Source organism: Rhinolophus sinicus, linkage group LG03 (genome assembly GCF_036562045.2).
Source record: "Rhinolophus sinicus isolate RSC01 linkage group LG03, ASM3656204v1, whole genome shotgun sequence".
NCBI lineage: Eukaryota > Metazoa > Chordata > Mammalia > Chiroptera > Rhinolophidae > Rhinolophus > Rhinolophus sinicus.
The window spans coordinates 153,949,668-153,968,484 of record NC_133753.1 but is presented as its reverse complement, the minus strand read 5'-3'; the positions used below and the strand labels follow the sequence as shown (position 1 = coordinate 153,968,484).

Below are 18,817 nucleotides of genomic sequence, written 5' to 3'. Positions count from 1 at the left end.
GAAGCCAAAGTGGGGAGACAAAAAAACATTTCCCAAATAAAGAACAGAACAAAGCTCCAGAAAAAGAACTAAACAAAATGGAGATAAGCAATCTACCAGATGCAGAGTTCCAAACACATTATTAAGATGCTCAATGATCACAGGGAGAACTTCAACAAAGAGATAGGAAACATAAACATGAAGATAGAAAACATAAAAAAGAACCAGTCAGAAATAAAGAATACAATACTAAAATGAAGAATACATTAGAGGGAATCAACAGTCGATTAGATGAAGCAGAGGATTGAATCAGTGATGTGGAAGCAGAAAATGTGGTAGCAGAAAACACCCAATCAGAACAGCAAAAAGAAAAATAAATCCCCCCAAATGAGGAGAGTTTAAGGGGACTCTGGGAAAACATCAAGCATACCAACATTCCCATTATAGGGGTACCAGAAGGAGAAGAGAGAAAGTAAGGAATTGAAAACCTATTGGAAGAACTAATGATGGAAAACTTCTCTAACCTGATGAAGGAAATATATATTCAAGCCCAAGAAGCACACTGAGTCCCAAATAAGATGAACTCAAAGAGGCCCACACCAAGACACGTTATAATTAAAATGCCAAAGGCTAACGACAAAGAGAGGCTCTTAAAAGCATTAAGAGAAAAACAGTTAGTTACTTACAACGGGGCTCCCATAAAACTATCAGCTAATTTCTCAACAGAAACTTTGCAGGCCAGGAGGGATTTGTACAAAATATTCAAAGTGATGAAAAGCAAGGACCTACAACCAAGATTACCTAGCAAAGCTATCATTTAGAATCAAAGGACAGATATAGAGCTTCTCAGACAAGAAAAAGCTAAAGGAGTTCATCACCACCAAACCAGCATTACAAAAAACATTAGAGGGACTTCTTTAAGAAAAAAAAGAAAACAAAGAAGATAAAAAATATGAATAATAAAATGGCAATAACTACATATCTATCAACAACTATTTTCAAAGTATGAGATCTGACAACTAAGTTCAGGAACTCATCCTAGAAAAAGTGCTACATACCTCATTGCTGAATACCACTACAGTCACCTTCGAAGTACTCCCCTTGGGAAGATATGAACTAACCCCAGCACCTAGTCCACCCTTCAAAGAAATTTTGGAACTCTTTTTCTGGAATAGCCATCAGAACTGTTGTCATATTACCCTTGATGTCCTGAATGTCATCAAAATGTCTTCGTTTCAATACTTCCTTTATCTTCAGGTAAAGAAAGAAGTTGTTGGGGGCCAGATCAGGTGAGTGTGTGGGGGGGAGGTGGTCCAATACATTTTTATTTACTGGCTAAAAACTCCCTCACAGATGGTGTGGTGTGAGCTGGTACACTGTGATGCAAGAGCCATGAATTGTTGATGAAAAGTTCAGTCGTCTAACTTTTTCACTCAGCCTCTTCAGCTGAGTGAAAAAGGTCAAATTCCAAATAGTAAACTTGGTTAACTGTTTGCCCAGTTGATACAAATTCATAATAAATAATCCCTCTGATATCAAAAAAGGTTAGAAATATCATTTCAACAAGTTTGCGAACTTAAGTGTCAGACCTCGTAAAGGGATTAAATGTTCCAATCAAAAGATAGGGTGGCTGAATGGATAAGCAAAAAGACCCCTATATATGCTGCCTACAAGAGACTCACTTCAGACTGAAAGGTACACACAGGCTGAAACTAAAGTGATGGGAAAAGATATTTCATGAAAATGGAAACAAAAACAAAAACAAAAAAAGATGAGGTAGCCATACTTATATCAGACAAAACAGACTTTAAAACAAAAGCTATAACAAGAGACAAAGAAGGACCCAGTAATCCCACTTCTGGGTATTTATCCAAAGAGACCCAAAACTCTGCTTCGAGGGGACATGTCCATCCATATGTTCATTGCAGCATCGTTTACAATGGCCAATGTGTGGAGGCAGGCTAGGTGTCTGTCAATAGATGAATAGATAAAGAGGAGGTAGTACATATGTACAATGGAATATTGCTCAGCCATGGGTTTTCCCCATCTGCAGCAGCATGGATGGACCTGGAGGGTATTGTGCTGAATGGAGTATGTCAGATAGAGAAAGACAGATGCAATGTGATTTTGTTTATATGTGGAATCTAAAGAACAAAATAAATAAATAAAACAAAAAAGCAATTGTGGTGTAGTTATACAATGGAGTATTACTCTCCCATAAAAAAGAATGAACTCTTACCATTTGCAACAACATGAATGGACCTAGAGGATATTATGCTAAGTGAAATAAGTCAGACTGAGAAAGACAAATACCATATGGTCTCATTTACATGTGGAATCTAAAGAACAGAATAAATGAACAAACAAAACAGAAATAGACTCATAGACACAGAGAACAAGCTGATGGTTGCTAGATGGGAGGGTTGGGGGATAGGTGAGAAAGGTGAAGGGATTAGGAAGTACACTATGGCAGTCACAAAATAGTCACAGGGATGTGAAATACAGTATGGGGAATAGAGTCAATAATGTTGTAAAAACTATGTACGGTATCAGGTGGGTACTAGACTTGTAAGGGAGATCACTTCATAGATTATATAAAAGCCTAACTACTGCACTGTACACCTGAAATTAATATAAAATAATATTGCATGTCAACTATAATTTTATATATATATATACACACACACACATATATAGTCACAGCATAGGGAATATAGTCAATAGTATTGTAATAGCTATGTATGGTGTCAGATGAGTAATAGACTTGTTGGGGTTATCACTTTGTGAGGTTTGTAAATGTCTAATGATTAGTTGTTTTGTACACCTGAAGCTAATAATAAAAAATCACAAATTAAAAATTAAAAACGGCAATAAAAAATAATAACCCACCTTACAAGGTATTATGAAATTTCATAAAATAAGAAATATAAAGCCCCTGATTCCAAAAAGAAAAAAAGAAAAAAGGCACTCAACAAATAGTATGTATAATAGTATTTGGGCTTCCTAACAACCAGGGTAGAAGATAGTCTCATGGCTATAAAGAGGAAAGAGGAGATAGAAAAATAATAAGGCAAATCAATAATTCTCATTCCAAGCTCCTTGTTTTCCATTCCAGGCCCCTTCATCTGGACCTTTGGAGGAAGAATACCAGTAATGGCTATAACCCTGAAAATGGCCTCAGAGAGCCCAGTTATATTGTACGCTGGCCAAACCATTGGGCTGGGGATAGGGAGCATTCTGGGTCAAACATATGGACAGGGACAAACTGGAGAGTAGGCAGAGGCATGCAACCCACTGGTGAGGAGACGTGAAACCGTATCTTATTGAGATGGCTGGAGGCACCTGGCATGTTATGAAGGAGGTGTGTTGGAGGCTTGGGGCATTGATAGCTTGTTTAAATACTTCAAAGAGCTAACACTTAGATGGACTGGATTTGTTTCCTGTGACCCCAGTGTGCAGGAACAGGGCCAATAGATGGAGGTGACAACGGAAGCATTCATTTCCATTCAGTATAACCACTAATTTACTGGAAACTTCTGGAGGTCTTAAACTGTATCTTATTCACTTTAGTGTCTGTAGCATCAGCACGGAGCCTCACCCACAGGGCACAGCCAAAGAGCAACAGCTGCTACAATTATTACTGGTTGGTCTTAGAAACTAGCAGCCGATTCTGAGAAGCTGATTGTCTCTTCATTGACCCTGCTGCCCGAGATCGTTGTAAAAACAACTATGTCAGGCAGCAGTGAAACTCAGTGCAGCCCATTTTTTAAAGTCTAGCAACAGGTTCTTTTCTACTACCTTCAACACCACACTTTGCAAGCACTGAAGGAAAAAAAAGAGTTTCTATCAAGCTCAAAGGTTTTTCATGTAAGAAAGCTAACAAACTGTCTGGGGGATGTTCTGGAAGTGAAATTTTAAGCCAGGTAAACATTAAGCCTGCCATGAAAGGTCATTCTAACTTCCTTTGACCCTCTTATAACTGTGGTCCTCAGCATGTTGGTTTGTGGCAAGAAAGCATGGCTTCTTTCCTCCTACCTAATGCTCTACTGGTCTTGTTTCCTCTTAGAGTTTTTAATGAGGATTAAAGCCTGTACTTGACATCGGTTCCAAGCCCAAACTCTCTCTGCCTAATACCTTAAATGGATGTCTTGATGAATCTAACTAATAAAGTTGATAGACCTGTAAAGTCTGCTGGACCAGAAGATACAGAAGCATCACAGTCTCTCTAGCTTGAGTTCACTGAAGCAAATCCTCCCAAATGGAGCATCTGCATAAAGGCAGCTGCTCTGTCTGCCTGTGACTAAGGAAATATAGGTGAGGAATTACATATTTAGAATTGCCCCTTATTCCTATTTCACATTTGCATTTATTCACTAATTGATCCCAAGAATGTCTATCAAGTCCTGACTATGTGTCAAAAATAGTGGCAAGTGCTGCGTAACACAACACCAACAATATTTGCTGAGTGTTTCCTGTGCGACACGAATGTCTTAGAGACATCACATGCACTAACTCCTGTGACTGTCACAGCATCCTATGAGGTAGGTACTACTCTTTTCCCCATTTTACCAATGAGGAATCTAGGGCAAATTGCCCAAGTTCACACAGGTAATAAAGGAAGCAACCAGAAGTTTTTTGGGAGATAGTTGTTAGATAAAGGAAGAAATTAATGATGAATACTTCCAGACGCTTTCTAGACTTCTCTCAAATATACAAACTTACTATAGGAAGCAGTTTAAGAATGGAAAAGCTCATTGCTGCCAGAAGACCTAGATTATTCAAAGCACCTCCCATCAGTTTATCAGTGAACGCTGGCTTTGGTCTACTGCCGTGATTCCCAGGCTTCTCAGCATGACGACTCCCTTCATAAATTTTAAAAATAAACCCATTTTGCAAGTCACCAGTAAGTTAGAAAAAAATACAAAATAGCCAAAAGCTATTTTGAGTTCAGTAACATCTTTAAATTAATTTACATTTTATTAATTACTACATTATAATCAGATCGGAAAAGCAGAGGTACATATACTTTCAAAACACTATAGTCAGCATGTAAACACTGGGCACTTGACAACTAAATGCAGATTCCTTGACTCCTTGCCATAACTCTGCCTCTCGGACACTCACAGAGCTGTTTATCTTCTCTGAGCCTGTTTCCTCATCTCTAAAGTAGGGATAATAAGAGCTTTTTTCCAGAGGCTCTCAGAGACAATTCATGTGAGACCAGCAAGAATTTGGAGGGCTCTTGTCCTAGACAGTACAAAAATGGTTAAAAAACACAGTCCCTGACAAATATTGTTCCCATGTAGTTCGGGAGAACAGACACACATGAAAGAATTCGTAGGCAGGGCAACCCACGAAACTAAACTCTGACTTTTGGAATCTAGAACCTGATTTCACAGTGTGTAAGGCAGGAAGTGCACACAAAAGGAGTTCACTACCATCTTACACACACAGGGGAATGCGATTCACTTAAGAACTATTAAATATATATATATTTGGGGGAGGGCTGCTAACTATGGCTGAGATGCTTGAAGTTACGGGAACCCACAGGTGCCTGGTGCACATACACATTCCTTGCTGTACTGCACTGAGGCTGAAATTGGGAAAATGGACATGCACACATCACGGTGATAGAAGATTTTTGGTTTGAAGCTGCAATTCATATTTATTGAATGGCTACCATGGAGAGAAGGTTATACAATGGCCCTCATATTAATATTTAATGATAGCTTGATTCAAATGTAGTTTAAGGCACATTTATCATGCAAATTGAAACTTGCTGTTTAACTTAACTGGCTCACCCGCCTGCATAATGTCACAATCTTGCAATTTCACAGCCTACATTCATCACATTTTCAGGATCTAATTGCCTCCAGGGGATGGAATCTTGGAAGTTTCCCTCAATGATATTGGCTTGAGGGCAGCAGAAATCACTCCAGTCTGTCTCTTTGAGTTGTTGGATTAAAAAAAAACAAACCCATTTCTTCACCCCAGGACTCCCAGTTCCTAGTGTTAATGAGAGTCTACCGCTTGCTTACGCATATGCCTCTTACCCCACTCCCACCCTCCAGGAAAGCTCCAGGGCCCATGAGCAGAAGGAGTTCAGATTAATAATTAAAAGGGCTAACATTTATTGACTATTACTATGAGGTAGGGATTGTGCTAAGCAATGACATGAATTATCACTCAATCCTCACAACAGACCTTAAGAGGGTGGGCGCTATTTCATACCTGTCATGCAGATGAAGAAATTGCAACTACCTGTGGTCACATCCCTGGCAGGCAAGAGGGTTGGGACTTGCTCTCAAGCAGCTGTCCTTAGAACGCGGGCTGTAACCTCTCCTCTGTACTGTCTTGCCACTCCCCCACGCCTGGCTTTCTGGGCTGTCTTCTCACCGCGGTTCCCATCCATATTTTACATGTTGCCAAGAGGATGGGGAACCCAATAAAGTGAGAGGCAGCTGAGTGAGAAAGAACAAAGCCTAGCTGTGTATGTGGCAGTTGATGACATGCTGGCAAGGAAAGGACAAGTATAAAGCACACAGGTATGAGATGATCGTCCTTAACTAAATTCTCAGAACACACAACTTAAAATCAGAAGTATCCTTAGAGATCAACCATCTAACTCCTGCATTTTACAGGGGAGGAAATAGAGGCGAAGCCAACTGCCCATGATCACAGAGCTGGTGAGGACTCAAAATTCCTCTCTCTGTCTGTCCTCTCTCTCAATAGTTATCTTTGATCAGGTACAAAAGGCCAAGCAGCTATTGAACTGTCCCAACATCATTAATTATATAATCCGACTTTCCCATCTGATATGCAATGCTATTTTTATTATAGTAAATTTCCATATGCATTTGCGTTCACTGTTTTGCCATCTTTTTATGTGGCCTAAGCACACTCAAACCTCTACTCTCTGAATCCAAGTTTAGCCTTCCATCCTGTATTACATTCTCAAAATGACACACAGTGAGCAAACGAAGCACTTCATGAATTGTGTGCAAAAACACATCTCCTCTCACGTTCTACCCCACTACTATTAGTTAACAAAATTCAAACTCTTTTTAACATTGTTAAGAAAAATATAATTAGGAGAGTAAATCTTTTGGAATACGGGAAACTGAGAATCAGATGCTACATTCTCAAGTCAAATAAACAACTTAGTGTTAATCCATGGTTTCCTTCCATAAGAGCCAATGATTTTAGACTGCTGTGTGTGTGTGTGTGTGTGTGTGTGTGTGTGTGTGTGTGTGTGTGTGTGTGTCTGTATGTCTGTGTATGTGTGTGTGGTGTGGTGTGTGTTTACATATGTAAGGCAAATGTGCCATGTACAGAAGAGATACCATTTTATTAAGTAAAACAACTCCCCCTCCACAGAAATCCGTAATGGTTGAAGAGCAAATAAATTTGGCACTTTATCCTCATCCTTCTGGGATAGGATTTGCTCATGGTTCAGTGGCCTTCCCAACTGCAAGAATTAAACATGTGATGCTGAAATTCCTCTCCAAGGAGGCTCAGAAGGAGCACGGATGTCTGAGCACTTAAGGGTTGTGAAGACACCAAATGGGATTGCCTTCTGCAAAACGACGTAGTATTGGGCTGCACCTTCTTTTCCGAACACTGGGCTCTCCACTCCTTCCCCAACATCTCCATTCCAACCTGGGGCCCAGGCAGCAACCAGGAGCTAAGACTCTCCATCCCTGGGGACCTTAATGGAGCCAGAGACAGGCAGTTGAGAAGGCATGTGACTGGGGTTCAGGAGGGCTGTGGGTGATGAGGGAGGAGACAGGAGATGCCGACGTGCTTGCTGCACTACTGGATATCTCCTGAGGGTCAAGAAAGTTGATGCTCAAAACAGTTCCTCCTTGCCCAGCTCCCAAAAAAGATCCGGTAAGAGGCAGGATTCTGGATATACCTTGGAGTAACAGTGTAGACCTTTTTCCATGTCCCTCACGCTGAGAGTTCAAGTTCTATAGTTCAGAAACCCCATCTTGATGGATTAAGTATAGTGCTCCTTAGCACCTTAAAAGTGTTAAATATATGCATTTTTTAGGATAATGCTAGAAGACCTCTCTTTGTAGATTTTTTTTTTAACTAAAAAAGTCTATAGGAGTGGGGTTAGGGGAAGAAGCTCCACTATCCTGTGGGGAAGAAAACTGCCTGAACTAGAGAAACAGCAAGAAACAAAGTGGTGGCGTATTGTGGTGGATGTTCATAAAACAGCACTGAAAATGTGGAGCTTTCCTCTCCCTGCACTTCCCGTGGAGGAAGGCCAGAGGGCCTGCACTAAGAAGGGGACGCCACCATCTCCATCCAGGCAGAGGCCCTGGTTTATCCAGGCTGAAGCAAACCAGAGGCTATTCCGGTCCTCTCCCTCACTCTCTTCCGGCCTTGCTTCCTTTCCCCACCCCTCCAACAATAGCCCCCTCTTGATTTCTGTTCCAAAAGAGAACGGTGAGTCCCCAATGCAAAGGAAACTCTAAGGATTCTTTCCACAGAGTTTTCTAACTGGGGAGAGTGAAGTGTATGCTCTGGCATCTGCTCCTTGGCGGTGATGCTGGAGACCTCAAGCCCCCTCCCTTCTCCCAGAGAAAGATGCAAGGCAGGTAGCAGGGTTTCTTGTCCCCATTCTCCAGCATTCAAAGAAGAAGCTGGTAGAGTACCTCTTCTTCCTGGAAGCACTCTGAGGTGCTCTCTGTTAGTTTTAAATATTTTTTTAAAGTGCTGAAAAAGTTGAACATCTTTTTGGGGTGATGTCCCCAAAATACCTGTCACTGTCCCTGCTGGGCCTTTCTTACCCTCAGTCTGTGGAATTAGCAGAGCCTTGGGCTCCTTCCCAGGTGTATAAAATCTGGGAAAAGGCCAAGGAATCTGCCCCAGGTGATTCTGACGTTTGGTGTTCAGAACACACTTGAAAAACGCTATCGCAGACCATTCCTGTCTGACATACCAGGATCCGTCGGGATGGGTCACTGGTTGGGTGAGACCACACAAATCACGCCTACTCTTGCTCCGACCAGGATAGACCCGAGACTTGGCCAGTAAGACCACTGTCCAAGGGGGAGTTACATGGTCTTAGACAAGGTCAAAGTTAACCTTGTAACTCCTTGGAACAGGGACCTACATTCCAAAGTCAGTCTGTGTACACAGCAGGTCAGAACCCTAAGGCACTGGTTCTCAAAACCGAATGTGCAACAAATCACGTGGAGATTGTGTTACCTGCTGATTCTGACTCAGGAGGTAAAGGGTGGGGCCTGAGATTCTAACAAACTCCCAGGTAATGCCAGGCAGTTGGTTCTTGGACTACATTTGAGGAGCATTGCCTTAAGGGATACTTAATTTTTTTAAAAAAAATTATTAGTTACAGAGGACACTTACTTCTCAATGAGAAACCTGGAAAAAGGCAACAGCAATTTGGTGACTTGGAGCAATTCACTTACTTCTAGCTCATCTGTTAAACAAGGTGGTTGCCTTTCTTCCTCTCTAACATGGGGGTAATAAAGCACCTACTTGTTAGAAGGGGAGAATTAAGTGAAATAATGTTTGTGACGTTCTTAGCTGGCCCGAAACTTGGCAATGACGGCTCCATAATGTTGCCATCGGTGGTGCTGGCGCTCTTGTGCTTATCTCATCCTTGTACTCAATATCAGTGGCCGTCCTAGAATGAGGTCAAAGAGGGGCCATAACAGAGCAAAGGAAATAAGGAGAATGGGTCAGAATTGCCTTTGTGTGCCCTGGTCCTTGGCACGAAAAAGAGAGGCCTTTTCAATGTGCATAGAGAGAGATTTTTCCGTTTCTACCACAAATAACAGAAACCTTAGACCCCAATGTTGTTATTGTATCTATATTTATATTTACCACTTTAAATTTGCCAAATAAGAGCAAAACTGCCTCAATCCAGTATTTGTTCATTTTGGCTGACTCCATGGCCTAATTATATAAAGGAAAGGGTATTGTGCTCCACAAGGATATCACATTTCCCTCCCTGAATTCACCCCTTCGTGTTTGTGTAAACTCAGCCCAAGTGGCATCCCTTTAACTTGGATTTACAGCCCTGCCTATAAAAATCCAGGGTGCACTGAGCATTTCCTACAAGGCTGAATCCTGGCTCACAGCTCTTTTAGTCAAGGAAAAACAAATGACCATTCTCTCTCTCGCCAAAAACAATTGGCTAACCCAACATCTGCCCAGAAAACAAATGAAAAATAAAATGCAACCAACAGACTTTTCTGTGTATCTGATAAATGTTTATCTCCATGAGCAAGTGGAGGGGGTCCTAGCCAAGACGACACATTCATGCACGTGCAGCAGTCCCATGCACATAATGGTGACCAGTCCTAATTCCAGTCAATTCAGACGGGGGATAAATATGTCAAGCTGGCAGTTTGGTATTGTGCAGACCCCAGAAAAGTTTGACTAACATTTTTACTTTTTAACCGCTTCATGTGGCTTTATATAAAGATAGCATATTTCACTCTATAGCCCACTGATTTATTAAGTCATCTATTCCACAAATATTTATTGTGCATCTACCATATGCCACGTGCTATTCTAGGCTCTGGGCATAGAGCAGTGAACAAATGAAGTCCTCATGATTCTTACTCTCTAGTGAGATTCTATGTTACACATGACTTCTGATGAAGACATATTCTTTCATCTAAATGTCATGGTTTCATCTAGATGTGTTTGATATTTGGCTAGCTGCCTCTGAGAGTGCACATCGAAATATTCGTTGCCTCTCTGTTCCTGTCAGATGGAGACCTGTATCCACTGCTGCTCTACTCAATTAGCCACATAAACATATAAGGAAAAATATCGAGTGATTTAGGTAGAAATGAAATCATGGAAATCAAAACTTTTTTTTCTATAAGTTACAGATTTTTCTTATAATTAAAGCAGCTTTAACATGACTGTGAGTGCTAGTTTTTCAAACACCATATCAATCTTTTGCCCTTCCATGTCACCATTAACTTAGGAACTAGGGTCTAACTTCTAAAATAGGCTCAGCACAGCACACATTGTAAAAAGGTAAAAACAAAACAAAGCCATAAGAAAGTTATAAGACTGACATTACCATATCTTAAAATAATTAAAATAAAAAAATTTAGTAGCTATATTTTCCTTGATTAAAGAATGCATGCTCACTATAAGATACAATATAGAAACGCATAAATCAAAAAGTGCTATTCATACAGAATTATAACATTTATAGAGCTAAGTAATTGTTATTTTCATGATTTACATATGGTTATAGAACATTGATCAGTCTCATCAGATTGCTTGATTGGCTAGCATATTCCTTATTCCATAGTAGTAATGACTTCCAGAGTAATAACTGATATATTCAAAACTAATTTCCAGAGAGAACATCTAGTGCTGAATAGGAACTCCACTTAAAAACTTGGTTCTTAAAACATACATTTTTTTAATTTAATGTCAGTGCAATTCTAAGGAAGACGGAACAAAATGACAGCTACCCATTTTAGAGAATCACAGGATGCCCACGTCAGAATCTTATAGATCATTTAGTGCAGTGGGCAGGGGAGAGGATGAGCATAAACAAGGTCTGACACTCTGACACACACACACACACACACACACACACACACACACACACTACATGAGAATCACTGATTTGGTCCAACTTCATCATTTTGTAGACGAGGACACTGAGGTCCAAACAAGTAAAGAAACCTGTCAATTGACACCTGTAAGGGGTGGCAGAGGTTGGACCAGAGCAGAACATAAGTTCTGACTCCCAGTCTGGTCCTTGTCACCCTGCACCATGCCAGATAGAAGATATTTTTTGCACATAAGTGTAGAACAACCCAGCTTTAGTTTACTCTCTGAAGAAGGTTAAGTTCTCCAAACAAATCTCTATCATATCAGAGCCTCTTATTCTAACCAAAAAACCTCCCAGGTTTAGGTTACTGGTGGTGATTTTTGGATGTTGTTGCAGTTGTGCGTTTTGCTTTTCGAAAGTGAAGAGGGAAGTTTATGACTTAAGTTCAAGTATCATTATTATTTGACAAATTAACCAGCATGTATATTTTAAAGTTTAGAGTGAGAGAAAAATAGCAGTTGATCAACACCCCCAGACACATGCACACACACACACACACACACACACACACACACACACACACTGGTGAAATGGTTTCTGTTTATCCATGTGAAGGTAAGTAGCTCGCTACTAAAATGTTTGAGAGGGATCTCCACATGCAATGGGGGTAGAACATGTCACTTAAAGTCCTTTACTCTCTGGCTGAGTCATGGAACTGCCATGATGGTCTCCAACAAAAGTGTTCCTAGCCCTTCATGGCCAGGGAAAAGGTCACCAATGACACAGAGCTCAAGAGCTTGGGGAAGTGGGTTAGAGGGAGAATGAAACATCTACAATATACTTGCAGTCTCTTCCAACATTCATCTAAGTTGAAAACTTTTATCCCAAGGTAAACTTTTCCCTGCATGGAACTCTATTAAACATAAATGGCATTTTAATGAGGCTAAATCTGGCATTTCTGCCATTAGCAGAGATGAACATCAAAACATTAATTTCTGCCTTCCTTTATTTGATAAGAACTTGGGGTTCAGGCTAGCTTCACTCAATGTGTGCCCAACTCTAAAGCTATAAGGAAAAGTTTTTGTTCTGATACACCCTTGGTATAGTATTGATAAAAAATAATGACACAAATTATAGGCGAGGTATTCTATTCTCTATAATCAAAAAATACAATACCCTTAAGTATTAATATATGACTCTTAAAAATTACAACTGACATTGATGAACTCCTACTATTTGCTATGCATTGTGTTAACTGCACAACATAAATAATCTTATTTGATCCTTGCACAACTCTATTACGTTGATGTAATTTTACATTTGGGGAAACTGAGGCTTAGAGAGATTAATTACCTGGCCTAAGGTCCACAGTCAGTAAGTGACAAAACTGGAATTCAAACTCAAAATTGTATAACAACAAAGCCTGCACTTTTGATGCCCTTCTTCCTCTAATTAGAGTCATATCCCAGCACACAGACCTATAGGACACGTCCTAACATAACATTTATAACACAAATGTGTAACTTAGTTACAAGATATGTACAGTTTTGGCACAAATTAATTAATAAAAATCTCTGTGTGTCAAATTCTGGATCATTCCAAGCTGGAGTTCCCCTAATGATACCACAAAAGAGCCTCTGATGACCCCAGAGAAGAATCACACGCTCGAAGTTTCCATAAATGCCAGCTCACTCCTCGGAATTGAGTGAAGACAGATTGGTACCAACCAGACTAAACCAGTCAATGGCTTTTTTCTTTAGGTAGCTGAAATTGTTTTCTCCCATCAAATATTCTCAAGGCAATGACTTAACAACTTCAATGGAAATATTGAATAGATATCTTTTCTTTTAAAGGAAAGAACATATCCCGAGCTCCTTAATCTCGGGCAATAGTGAAGACTCACATCAGAAGTGGGGCTGCTTTGTGTGCCGTTGGCATACCCATCTTTTGCCTTACTCATCTTTAGTCAGTGTGACTCTGCTGTTGGTGGTTTTTGGGTTTCTTTTAATATTGTGTTGCATCTATATTTTTATCCAATAATCCAAATGAGAAAGCATTCTGTGATGTTGTTTTAATTGAGCACAAAATTAAATACATTATCAAGGAAAAATGAAACTGAAAGAAGCAAATCAAGATCGCAGCTCTGAGTTTTTACTAGGGTCACAATTGCTGATAAAAGATGCAAAATACCCAATTCGATCAGTTCCTCCTAACTTTGACCTGAAGATTTATGAAATGGGGTGACTAGGGTATATGTGGCTGGGGAGCTGGAAAGCACTTTCAACTCTTATCAGAATGATTTTGCATCCTCAAGCAGTAAAACGCTAATCACGTCTCTTTTACATTGCTCATTTTCTAGTGCTCCTAAGGAAAGTCTCTTGAAAACAGGAGAAGAAAAAAGAAGTCTGACTAATGGGACAAAACCTACATAATAGTCCAGTTCTATAATATTTTCTCACTCTTTTAAGATGATGGCTTGGTTTTGAATATAGATTAATTACTTGATTGTGGTTAATGCATAGACTGGCCGAATTAATCTATAAATGAGAGGCTATTTTTGTTACACTCTTCACATCCCAGGTGACTTCAATCAGTAAATTTCATAGAAATGAATATTTAAAAAAACTGTATGGTCTTTGTCTTTCACCCATTAGATACCTCTTTGAATTAAATGATTAATATTAGCAAATAAATATACACAGTCTTTCCGAGGGACCTCTCTGGCCTATTTTTGACAGTGTGATCTTGGCTTCCTCGTGGCTTTCCATGATGAGTTCTTGGTAACAGTATCCTTTCTGACAAATTTAACTGAAGCAATTAAACTTTAAAACACAAGTTGTGTGTATAAGCTTGACTAGTTTACTGTGTCCTATTTGGTGCTTGTGAAACCTGGCTCTGGGTGAATATTTTCAATCATATCTATAGCTTAGTTTTTTATTCCTACTGACACAAGCAATCAATCTCAATCCTCCTATTCCAATTGTGTGTTGTCTTCCAAAACTAAAGCCATATGCCCCCAAATCTTTGCCTTATTTTGTGTGTAGATGACATCTTCCATTGACAGTGGATTATAAATTTATACTCAACCCACATGTGGCGCGTGAACACATAAGCAACCCCAACACACACACACACACACACACACACACGCACGCACGCACACACACAGTACAATTCCAAGTGACATTCCCTTCTTTTCCCCCTCCTACCTCAGTGATGCAGAATAACAGTTATAAATTAACATTTCCTCTTGAGGGGTACTGAGTGGAAAGAAAAGAGCAAGAGAAGGGCACCTTAATCTCGACAACAGGTAACCAAAGCTGCGGAGCAAAACGCAATTCTTAGTGGACACCCTGATAAGGTTCCCAAGACAGCACTGAGGAAGAGCTGAATTCGCCAATGAGACACATCACACACTTACTTTAGTGGCTCCTGGTTAAGCCGGCTGTTATCTATGACATTCAGATTTAACACAATATCCTCCTTAACCCCAATACAATTCTATTTCCAGTTCTGCCAGCCTCAGCTCTGCAAAATCATCAGTATTCTCTTTAAAAAAAAAAAAAAAAAAGTATAAGCTTAAATTCTGGGTCCTCCATCAGTCATACCCTTTGATTAAGGATTATACCCAGTTAGGCACTTTCTGTTGAAGATGCCCAGGGCAGTATCTATCCCAGGGACATTGAAATGGAAGTAGAAACAATTGCATGGGTAACTTACCAGCTCCTGAGTCTGAATGGCTGCAGCAGCCCCACTGCTTTACCTGATCCCTTGCTCTCTGTCTGTCTCCCTCTCTCTCTCTCCCTCCTTCTCTTGTGTACAGATTGCAGGGAACTTAAGGAACTCGCAGGGACAGTGTTTCAGATGACTTAAGAAAGAGAACAGGAACAATACTTCGTTCTCTTTTTTTCTCAGATGAGTACCTTCGGGAAGAAGGAAGGAAGGGAGGGGAGAGAGAGGAAGTCAACAACCCTTTGCTTTCCTGAAAAAAAATAAGGAAACAGAAGATAGACATCTCATTTTCTCTTAAACAAAATGTTGGAAGGGGCAAAAAAAAAAAAAAAAAAAAAAAAAACTTTGAAAAAAGGAATTCCTCAAAAATGCTCTCTGCCCTGGGAGCTTTAACGAGATGAAAAGCCTTACTGGCCTGTCCTGTCCAAACAAATGCTGTTCCAGAAAGACAGGCTCTCCTGAGCTTGCAGTCTCTAGTATCTGGTTTGCAGAACTGACACAGCCAAAAGGGAACAAATCAGTCGTATCGACTGAGCAAAGGAAAATCTGGTCTGTTGTGCTAACTGAGGCAAACCTACAGCCTGTAAGAGTGGAAGACAGCCAGTCAGCCAGCACGGTTGGCTCTTTCTAGGCCTTTTGAAACACCAGCACTGCTACAATTCTTCAGCTTGACTTTACATCCTTAGATTTCTTCCAGGATCAAAGAGCACATTTATGCACTAGTCACTGAGCTTTATGCCATGGACCAAACCAAGCTTCCCTCTTTGCAGAGAATAAAAAAAATTTAAAAAGCAACTTACTACACTGCTGCTGAACATAGTTTTCTCAGAAGTGTTGTATACATTGTCCTATCTTTTACATCCCTAATGCTTCTTGGAATGACAAAAGACTGTTAAGCATCAAAAGTCACAGATCAGTCGGCCACAGTTTTTAAAAAGGGATGAGGAGGCTGAATATAAGGAGAGAGAAAATGCAGGGAAAATCCTTCACCAAGTTAGGGGTGCCTGGGAGTTCAACGGGCAGGCATGAGTTCCATTTAGGGTTAGGTCCTTAGGAATAAGCTTGGCTTAAAATTCTCTGGTTTGTGTTGTGTGTCTTGTGCCTTTCATTCATTGGGTTAAGACCACTTTCACCACGAACAGGAACCAGCAGTTGTGTGGGCCTTTGTGGCAGCAAAAGACAAAGCAGTTTTAAGGTAGTTCCTATTTCATTCAATGGTTAAGAAAGGGGGAAGGGGCTGGTGGTGGAGGGTTACACCTAATCGCAAGGTAATTAAAGTAATGTCAGGGAAAGAGCGATTCTGATTCAGTCTCTCTGTAACACTTTTATGAGTCGTATGGTCTATAAGATTATTCTTTTATCCCAACAGTTTTCTTCCCCCATTAATTATTATCTATCTATCTATCTATCTATCTATCTATCTATCTATCTATCATCATCTATCTCTCATATGTGTATCAGAGAGAACATAAGATACTGTGATTCGGTAGGTTTGCAAGACCCAGGACACAGTCTTACTCTCCGCATTCCCAGTGGCACCAATACTGACACAACACATGGGTTTCTGGCATGGGTGACCCAACCCCATCTACAGAGGACAAAACTGACGCCCAGAGAAGAAAGAGTCTGTACTGTTTGCCCAAAGTCACACACCTCAGCGGCAAAAACCAAAGTGCTCCTCTGTCTCCTGGTTCAGCTCTGGGGCTCTTTGCCCTCTGCTGGCCTTCCTCTATATCCTGCCATTGAAGAAATGGGAAGGAAGATGAAAATGAAAATCTAAGAAAGAAAGAGAAGAGCATGAGAGAATGCAGTGGGGAAGGAACAGAAAGTGATTCTTTTAAAGGAGTAGCAACATTAGGGTAACACTTTAAGTAATGGTGAGGGTAGTGAAGCAAATTCAGGTCAATTCAGGTAAATTCTGCTGAAATGTACCATAAAAAGAGGAAGTAGGTGGGAGTGGGGGGAGGGTAGGGAGGAGAAGGAGGGAAAGGCTGCCCTCGGTTCTGTGGCATCTCCAGCAGAGCCAATGAGGGGCTATGAAGGAACAAAGACACTCAGGCGACAAAATCCTGGCAGGCCTGAAAAGTCTCTGCACACCTGGAGAATCAGTGACAACCTATGCAGCCCTTTCCATGTTTTTATTCCTCATGCAGCCTCAGGGCAAGGCCAGGCTGAGCCCCAGGAGCCCAGTCAGATTCCAGAGGATTTCCCTTTTAAGTCTGCAGAATGTGGGGACTGTCACGTTGAGGCATGTTGTTTTCTCCCAGCCAGCTGACCCGCCCAGAGACAGTCTGGACAGGGACATGTGCCATCTGAATTGTGCAGCTGATGTCATGGAGTGGCGTCTGGTCGGGATCTGGCGACATCGCCTCTGGAAACACTGCAAGGCAACTTCTCTTGTTTTCAGAATACTACTGTGAAGCAGCATGGGTCTTACAATGTCAGCCACAGTTTGTCAAAAGGGATTCTCGATGCTGCCTGTGCCAAGCTGCTCCATCCGTACATCTCACTGTAAACAGGCTTCTCCCTCTTTCCCTGCTCTGCCAATCACATGAAAAGTCATCCTCTAATACTTGTCAAATCACCCACTAGGTGTCTGGAGCCAAAACGCACAAGTCCCTCCCATGAGGTTTCCCAGGAGAGATTTCTCATCAGGTCACTCAAGCTGGTGAAGCTTACTCTCCAGCTATCTCATGGCTTATTCAGATTCTGACTGAAAGTGAAGGGAATGGATGTTTGTACTGCAGACAACTGAGGAAACGCATGTGTGGAAGTGGAATATAGCCATGCCTCTGTCCCAGCAGGTGAGCTACACAGTGCGTTGCCTATTAGAGGTCATTTGAGTAGAGAGAGAAGGCTGTAACACTCTGGGACAAGAGAAAAACCAAGGTTAAAATTTAGTGAAACCAAAACAGTGACCCAAGACTTAGAACCAAAGAAATATAAGCTCTACTCAAAATGGCTTCCCACTTCTGAAGCATGCTAACTGGTTCTCCTCCAGCTTCTGATTACCCAGAAATCTAGGGCCATCTGTTCAACCAGGACTAACTTGAACCCTGGTCATGGAGAGTGGTAGAGTGAATGGTGGATTGAAATACAGCATATGTTCAGAACAGTGTATACAAAATAAGTGTACACATCAATGGACTTTCACAAAATGAACACATCTGAGTAACAGAAAGAAACAAAAAGAAGACCTGTGACCCTCTAGCTACTACTTCCCCTACAGGATCACAGGGTCCTATATCCCACACCTGACCTAAACACATATTACCTGGTTTGGATTTATATAACACATGGCACAGGACTGTACTTTTTGTTTTGGGTTTCTTTGTCTCAGTATTATATTTGCGAAATTCACCTCTACTGTTGAATGTAGTTGTGGTTCATTCACTCTTGTTGCTGGAGAGTATTTTATTCTGCGACTATTCCACAATTTATGTATCCACTCTACTGAAGATGGACATCTGGGTTGTTTCTAGTTCAGGGCCATTTCTAATGGGCCGCCAGGAGTATTCCTGTTCCTGCCAGATATCTTTTTAA

At 40.8% G+C, this 18,817-nt stretch overlaps 1 protein-coding gene across 11 annotated transcripts in view; it reads right to left on the bottom strand.

Annotated features, from left to right (window-relative positions):
• ZNF366 (zinc finger protein 366) overlaps window positions 1-18,817 on the bottom strand; it is a 297,857-nt gene that overhangs the window by 50,197 nt on the left and 228,843 nt on the right. Inside the window, exons 9-10 of one of the 11 annotated variants that reach the window (XM_074328848.1) lie at window positions 16,928-17,050; window positions 15,263-15,465 (exon numbers count right to left, since the gene is read on the bottom strand). The exons of 8 other annotated variants lie outside the window; for them this stretch is intronic. The gene's annotated coding sequence lies outside the window, so the exon portion shown is untranslated. The remainder of the gene's footprint in view (window positions 1-15,262; window positions 15,466-16,927; window positions 17,051-18,817) is intronic. 2 more of the 11 variants (XM_074328847.1, XM_074328850.1) reach the window with 2 other exon arrangements.